Source organism: Danio rerio, chromosome 3 (assembly GCF_052040795.2).
Source record: "Danio rerio strain M-AB ecotype USA chromosome 3, GRCz13ab, whole genome shotgun sequence".
NCBI classification, from domain to species: domain Eukaryota; kingdom Metazoa; phylum Chordata; class Actinopteri; order Cypriniformes; family Danionidae; genus Danio; species Danio rerio.
The window spans coordinates 40,022,922-40,031,875 of NC_141023.1; the positions used below are offsets into that span (position 1 = coordinate 40,022,922).

General features: G+C 32.6%; 1 long non-coding RNA gene across 1 annotated transcript; it reads right to left on the reverse strand.

The window, feature by feature from the left end:
• Positions 1-1,325: 1,325 nt before the first annotated feature.
• Positions 1,326-8,675, reverse strand: LOC147845976 (uncharacterized). The gene is made up of 2 exons (XR_015481085.1): positions 8,305-8,675; positions 1,326-1,750 (listed from the first exon to the last, which is right to left on the reverse strand). It is a non-coding gene; the product is annotated as an uncharacterized LOC147845976 (long non-coding RNA).
• Positions 8,676-8,954: the final 279 nt, after the last annotated feature.

The following is an 8,954-nucleotide window of genomic DNA, read 5'->3' on the forward strand; positions in this document are numbered from 1 at the left end:
ACATCCTAAAATATCTGGAAAAATAAATTATAAGGAGGAAACTACTGTTTAATTTAAAAAACAGTGCTGTTATTGTTAGTATTCAGGTAAATTGAATCAGCAAATGTAAAATAACACTATAGTCTTTATCATACTAATAATTCTAGCAAATTAGTCTTTATTAATGTTACAAATAAAACAGTTTCTTCTGTCTTAATTCTTTAAGCTCTTTTGAAATTCTCACACACTCACAGTCCTTAACACTCTATATATACAGTTGAAGTCAGAATTATTATATGATTTTTTTCTCTCTTTTAAATATTTCCCAAATGATGTTTAACAGAGCAAGGAAATTCAAGATTTTCTTCTTGAGAAAGTCTTATTTGTTTTATTTCAGCTAGAATAAAAGCAGTTTTGGGCGACGCGGCGACGCTGTCACCTTACAGGAAGAAGGTCTCTGGTTTGAGCCTCGGCTGGGTCAGTTGGCGTTTCTGTGTGGAGTTTATATGTTCTCCCTGTAGGCTAAATTGACTATAGTGTATGAGTGTGAATGAGTGTGTATGGATGTTTCCCAGAGATGAGTTGCAGCTGGAAGGGTATCCGCTGCGTAAAACATATGCTGGAAAAGTTTGCGGTTCATTCCGCTGTGGCGACCCCAGATTAATAAAGGGACTAAGCTGAAAAGAAAATGAATGAATAAATAAAAGCAGTTTTTAATTTAAAAAACATTTTGGGGTCATAATTATTAGCCGCTTTAAGCTATATATATTTTGATTGTCTACAGAACAAAACATCATTATACAATAACTTGCCTAATTACCGTAACCTGCTTAATTAACCTAATTAACCTAGTTAAGCCTTTACATGTCACTTTAAGCTTTATAGAAGTGTCTTGAAAAATATCTAGTCAAATATTATTTACTGTCATCATGGAAGATAAAATAAATCAGTTATTAGAAATTAGTTATTAAAACTATTATATTTGGAATATGCTGAAAAAAATCTTCTCTCCGTTAAAAAGAAAATGGGATAAAAAAATAAACGGGGGCTAATAATTTAGGGGGGCTTATAATTCTGACATTAACTGTATATAACAATTTTTTTTACTAAAATTAACTCTATGCTGCCACTAAAATAAAATACCTAAATATATAAATACATATGATTTCTTTTCATTGTTATTGAGCATAACTGAATTTGATAACACTGTAATCAATTGCAATTTCAACACTTAATCAAACTATTAATTAATAAACTCAATGACACTAAATTTAATACTAAAATAACAGATTACACCACAAAAAAAGCTAAAAAAAATAAAATAAAATAAAGAACGCTCACAAATATTCAAATGTAAAATGATGTTTTCATTCTAATAAATTCACACAATCATGATGTGTACTCCTCTTTTCCTCATGCATTTACATCTACTATGATCAGTCTGGCCAGACGGCCGCTGTCTTGTCACTCACAGACAGTCTAACAAAAGGCGAGCAAACTCATGAATAAAAAAGAGAGCCATGAATATATGTGACGGTGTAAAGTGGGCTGGGACACATCGGCTGGAATGCCAGTATCCCGGGGTACATTTGATCCAGCGCCCATAGCAGACAGTGCATGATGAATGTTGCCCAGAGAGAATTAAAAGCTGTCATAAGAGCGTCCCGCCACACTGAGATTAAGCCCCAGAAAGGCCTCGACATCCTGGGAAGGTCTCTGAGCTCCGTGGCAGGTTGTCTCATTCGCCTGTCAAGCGCTGAGTTGTCACTGCCTATAAGACCGAAAGCACAGGAAAGCAGAAAGCTAAATTCCCGGAGGATTTCTAGGATACCTCAGAAAAGCAAGTCTGTAAAACCCAATAAATTCAGTATCCAAACACATAATATTGCTGTTTAAATGTCTGTGAGATTTTCTGTTGTTTAGGGAAGTGTAGTTTAGGTGGAGATCTTTAAGCTGGTTTTTCAGTTTTGATACATAGAGGTATTTTGCCAGTAAGCAGTTGTGTCTCTCAGTAAACTGCAGATAAAGCAGTAAAGTAGATTACATCTGGCCCTGGGGACCAATGTACGGCATTTGTGTGACTGAAATCGCAGGTATAGTAAAAGCATTGGAATAAAATAGGCAGCGTTGAAGTTGAGGTGGTTTTCTTATTGTGTGTGTCAGTTTAGGTGGTCAAACCACTATAGAATAAATAAAAATGCTCTGGAAATATCAGACTGGCATTTTTCTTGCCCTACCTGTCTGTGCTTAAATGTACAGAATTCACTGTTTAAGATTTCCTGTAGAATCCACCTTAACTTCCTGGCAGCAAATCACAAGTAACTTACTGTAAATCAATTACGACAATAATACTGTATTTACACTACCATTTATCTAGCTGTACATGTATTTACAGTTTTGTGTAGCTTTACTATAAAAAGAATTGTATTTTTTACAGTGCAACTTTAAAATACAGTAACTGTCCTACAGTAAAATACAGTTCATATTACAGTAAAATACTGTGTAAGCAAAATAGGTAAGCAAAATAATCTTACGTCAAAAGAAAAAACAAGATTATTTTGCTTACCCCATTGGCAGATTATTTTGCTTGTTTTAAGGAAAAACTCACTTGATATTGGCATATTATTTCTCAAAACAAGACAATATGTTTTGCTTGTTTAGAAAATGCTTCTTGCTATAAGAAATTTTAGATATTTAGACAAGAAACAAGACAAAAAATCTAAGCAAGAAAAGCATTTTTTGCAGTGTATAGTTAAGCAAGATTGTCAGATCTGTCTAGTATTATAGAACTATAAAAATTAAACTATACTGTATTTACTATAGTACATTTTCATAATCATCATAATAAAATAGTATTCGAAATATTAAATTCTTTTAAAGTGCAGCTCCTGATTTCTGAGGGTACATATACATTTTAAAATGTCATTTAGGAGAAAACGCGACAGATCCATATTGCTGTTTTTAATAAAAACAATCTTCTATCCACACTACAGCAAAAAGGGACCTTTCACACTTACTGGGCATATGCAAATTTTCTGTAATCCAAACTAGCAGTCTGCTAGTAATGGTCATGTGTGGACAAATCGGGGAACGATACAAAATAGTACAGGACACCAGTCAGAGAATAGTTGTGGATTGCCATGCCTCTGTTTTTAAAAGTCTCCATTTCAGTCCATCTATACTGAAATACAGCATTTCCAAACTACAATGGGGTAACTTACTGTTTTTCGGGTCAGAGATGAAGTAGTGTAGACGCCAAGCATAACCGTAACAAAACGAATACATTTTAACACAAAAACGCACTAGAATAAACTGCATCTGAGGATATGAATTAATTTCATAATATTTCTGAAATTATGAATATATTTGGTTAATTTAGAAAAGTAAAAAAATTTTTCAATGTTTGAAAAATGTATGAGTCAATGTTTAAAGTAAAAAAAAAACATTTTTTGAGAGAAATTAAAGAATCAAAGCTATTCTCACACTTAACTTTGAACATGCTAAATTTGTTACCTCATGATCCGCAATGTCTTTTTAAACTAAATTAAATATTATTAAACTAAAGCAAACAACAATAACTTAAAAATATGAAAACATAAAGTATACTGTACATTCCACCTTACTGCATATTTACATTTTTTTTATTAAGCTATGAGGCCACACTATGACATGTTCATCTTTTATTGGTCACTCGACTTTAACATGCTGTAAATACACAGGTTAAACTTTTTAAGCACAATTATGAATTTTGAATTAAAAACATGAATTTTGCTTTTTCACTTTCCTGCATTAATACTGTATGTGTATAAATGAAAGGTGTGACTGATATATACAGGGCTTGCTAGATTACTTAAGAAATTGTGCAAAATGTTTAAACTTGTACTCTATGAATTATATTCAAAAATTATACTTAGTATAATATATATTACTTATTTAAAGTGATGTATTGGGAGTGATTATTTTTGGATTACATTTAGATTACTTTTTATTCAACATATTAAATCTTAGAGGAACTTCAAATAAGTGTTTTTGAACAAGGTGGATTGGCTGACAAAAAATGAACATTTAACACTTAATCATTTTTGATTGGGACAGGATGTAATGAAGAAAATGTTATAGCTATTCTTAAGTTTTTAGCAATTTGCATAACTATTAATTTCATGGTCTAACTGATTGAGAAGTATTTTTATCTCTAAATTAAGAAACATGGATTACAGGTTAATTTACATAACATCCTTGAACATCCCACCCACCTTACTTTTCAGGAGACACAGCAATTCTAAATTGAAAGTGTCAATCAATTACAGCTATTATTAACCATACAAAACTTACACTGATTGATATCACAAAGAGCATTTTCTTGCATATTTAATATTTGAACATATTTATCTTATACACATTATCCCACTCCATTTGGACCATGATGAAATGTATTTTATTTAAATAATTGTTTTAAGTGTATGATTTTTTGTTGTTGTTTGAAATAAAAAATCATATCAAATCAAACATATTAATTTAATACTGAAACATTCTTGGATTTAAAAACAATGTTTCTCATTCTTTAAGGTATTTAAGTAACCAATGAATAAGACGTATCGCACATTTTATGCATTCAAATATAAGGTGGACATTTTGAATCATCAAAGCTACACACACAATACAAAACACAATATTTTTTAGATTGATAATATAGAAAAATGGTGTGAATAATCAATTATGCTGTCATTTGTACCTCACTAAATACACTTTTTTCTTTTCTTTTTCAGAAATATACACATCTTAGAAGAGTTTTGACACTGTAATGAGTGTTTATGTGGCTAAGGTTGTTGCATAGTATTACACAGTTGTGTTTTGCTAAGCAGCCGCAGCTTTATCTTAAATAAAAAAACACATCTCTTGACCAATCAACTTCAGGAACAATGCCCTTTTTAATTAAAGATAAATGATTCAAGGTTGTCACAATACGTCTTCTATGCTACAAGCCATTACTTTGCCCTTGACTGTAAATTATATCTGTTGATAAACAGTAATCTTTATTGCTGATGGAGTAGGAAAGATTGTACTCTTGGCTAACATCCACAACATTGACCTTTTCTGTTCGTGTGCGTTAGTAACGTGAACTTAGTACACAAGTAGGTGCTTTGGTTTCTGTTGCACTTGTCATCGCGGTTTTATGAGAAGCAACCATAACTGAAACAGTGCGTTTTTATTTATTTGTTTGCATTTGCAATGCATTATAAAAATGAGCCTGGCCAGCTGTTAAAATATCAAGGTTAGATACAAGTATGCTGAATTGCGTAGTTTGCTGTGGTCAGCGCTCTTCCCTCCCAAGAAGATCTTGACATCCCTCGAGATGGCGCTGTTTTTCATGACACATTTTTGTTTGCGTTTAATCACGATCTTTAGCTTTCTTATGAAACTACACACTTCATTCTCTGTAACCAGTGTTACTGTAATAATTTAAAGAGACTACATTTATAATTAAATTTAATAAAATGGCAATATACTGCACAGTAAACAAGCCTAAACCTTCACGAGCCGGTGTTGTTTACAACTTCCACAAGCTCATGTTGCTAATCATTGTGGTTTTTGCTAAGCTATTTTAACGATGCTGTATACACACAGTTAGATATACACTTCCATTCTAAAAATAAACCTTTTAAACAAACCCTATTGTTCTCAAACCTAACCATGAGCATTTAAGAGAAAACATGGGCTGAATCTGGTTTGGGTTTGAGATTGCTAGGAAATGAAAGCCACAGCAATCTACATTTTTATCTTTTGGTTCTTTATCTCTGTCTCTGTCTCTCTCTCTCTCTCTCTCTCTCTCTCTCACACACACACACACACACACACACACACACACACACACACACACACACACACACACACACACACACACACACACACTAGTCATCTGATTTTCAAAAACAACAGAGTCTGTGGGAGGTAGATCATATCTTTATTTTATAGAATTGACCTTTTGCTAAACTGGCAGAGATATGCAGCTTTATACTATCATTTCTCAGATTACAATAACTACAGTCTTTTGTTACTTTTGGAAACTCTTTTGGTAAAAAAAAATGTGTCTGCCAGGAACTGTAAGGTTGAAAATTGTAACATTTAGAAATGTCAGAAGTTCACATGCTCTGAAAAATAGTCTACGTGCAAGCATTCCCTCATGATTGTTGCATATTTTCTCAGTGTGCTCAAGACAAAAAAAATTAAATAAATGTTTACCAAACATGCTCTTAGAATCGTGATAATATGCCATGTATATTTTTAACAGACTGGCCTGAAACAATCATTACCTATTCTTTTCATTATCATTAAATTTATACTCTCTGTCTGTACTGCTTTTACTTAGACATTAGGTTATTTTATGTATGTTCATGTTAGTTTTATGTATGAATGTTAGTATGTTCATATCTATCTGCATACTTCTGATTATTAATTTAATAGCACCCTGTACATTTGTTCATCTATTGTAAATCTATGTTCATAGCTAATACAACCTGTATATATTATTTATAGTACATACATCTGTAACTATTTCCCAGTTTTTCTATAATTGCACTTTATAACTTATACCTATATCATGCACTTGCTGCCATTGCACTTTTTTTTTAGACCGTTACGTTGCCTTGTACTTGTACATGTGTAATGATGATAAAGTTGAATCTAATCTAATCTAATTTTAGAGCACCGTTCATTTTTGAGGAACTGAGACTATTATATTTTTAAAGTATGATGCACATTCCTAAATATAAAGGTTCAAAAAAAGAGTTTGGGAGTGATATGTTATGAAATAAAATGTCAGAAAACTGTTCTTTAAATCAACACTTTTTATTCAGTTTGAAGAACACTTTAATAATCTAAAGTCTTTTGTGATAGTTCATGAAACCACTGATACAAACACAAACTGTAAAATAAAACATCAGTAATAAACAATAGAATAAATCAGCTGCCTGATACTAAAACTATATGTTTGCTTGTTTAACATCATTAAGAAATATATGTATGCAAGCATGTAAAGGGGAAAAGTAAGAGACGTAAAAGCCAACGAAACTGTTTCGCATGACAGTTAGTGTCAGTAACAACTGAGTTTCACCCCCCATTATACATTTTCTGTGCATTTGCATTATAATTACAAACATCCACCTTCACTTTTACAAGGGAAGTATTCACAGCAGTGTGTGACTTGCAAATTCTCTTTGGCCATTAGCTTGCTTATTTGCACGTTTCAGGAAAAAAGGCCTGTTACGCAAAGCATGCATGTGCGTGGGGGGTTTTCATGCAGCCCAATTTAATACTTATTTAGACGCTTTCTGGTCCAAATAAAGCAAGATGTGCGTTGTTCATGAAGTCCTACATTGGAGAAAGAAATGTGTACATTGTGTAAAAGGATTTTCTTTTAATGCACACTGATTCAGAAAACTGTACAATGAAACAAGCATAAATCACATCATTTTGCACTTTATTTAAATGAACCTACTTTTGATTGTTGCAGATGTGAAATGTTCAGGAGGCTCTAACATGTTGCTAATTTTTTTGGATCCATAATACTGCATGCTGTAGCATGTACGCACTTAAATGAGTGCATTTGTGGTACATCTTAAACACAAGACATTTATCTTTTTATTTTTGTTTTAATGTTTTGTTTGCATACACTGCACATTATAGCATAAATCCATGTAAACAAAATACAAAAAATATATGCAAAATAGGTAATATATAATAAAAAATTCATGTAGGGGTTTACATGTCTTGATTTCTTAAAACATTATATATATATATATATATATATATATATATATATATATATATATATACATATATACATACATACATACATATATATATATATATATATATATATATACACACACACACACACACACACACACACATTTTCTGTTTATATATTTATATATATATATATATATATATATATATATATATATATATATATATATATATATAAATAAATCTAGTTTCAAACGATATATATGTATCCTTGATAAAAATCAATATAAATATATAGATATGGTTAATGTTTTAATAAATTGCACAACAATATACTCAACAAAATCAAAACTTAGACATTACAATTATTGACAACTCTATATTCTCAAATTACATTTCCGTCGTAAATTCAGTATTTTTAAATATTCAGTAAAGATGTCCGTCCATGCTTAACCAAAATTGAACGCGACGACAAACATTTAAAGAATATTAATCATAAAACTCAAAACTATTAAAGTACTAGTTTTGGTATCGCTAAAATGTTGTTTTCTACGACATTCATTCGACATCAACACCCACCTTAGATAACCGAGAGTTACAGACAGACGGTGACAAAGGACGAGAGAAAGGATCCATAAAGCAACAATCCACGCTGATTTTTAGCCAGTTAAAATTGCCAACGTGATCAAAGCCGATAGCGTCTGCCATTTACCGCCGCTCCGCTGGCCGTTAACAACACACAAGCTCGGAGAGTCATGATGACCGCGCCTCGCTTTCCGCGGCGAATCAGCGCTATTGTTCCCGCGAGTCCATGGGAATAAGGCCTAGTCCCGAAGCTCGGCGTTTTAGCCGCAAGTGTTGTCATTTTAGCAAGAGTTGCAGTTGAGGTCTGCTCTTTCGAATCTGACAATTCACACAGGTCTTTTCCGCCTGTGTGACCCGCTTCCACTACCACCTTCACGAGGACGCCTTGAAACCGCCTCACAGTAGAGGCGCACGACAGGGGTGGTTAGAAACCGCACCAGGTTTTTTTTTCTAATCATCTTTTTTCTCTCCCAATGTGGAAAGGTCTCGTGAACCGATCGATTGATCGTCTAGAGTTTGTAGTTCAAGTTCAGATGAATTCGTGATGTCATGCTTCAATGACTGACTGTGAATGGTTGATTCAGAAAACTGGGAAAACACGCTTGTGTGTGTATTTTTGTTTGATCATGTAAATCATATGAAAG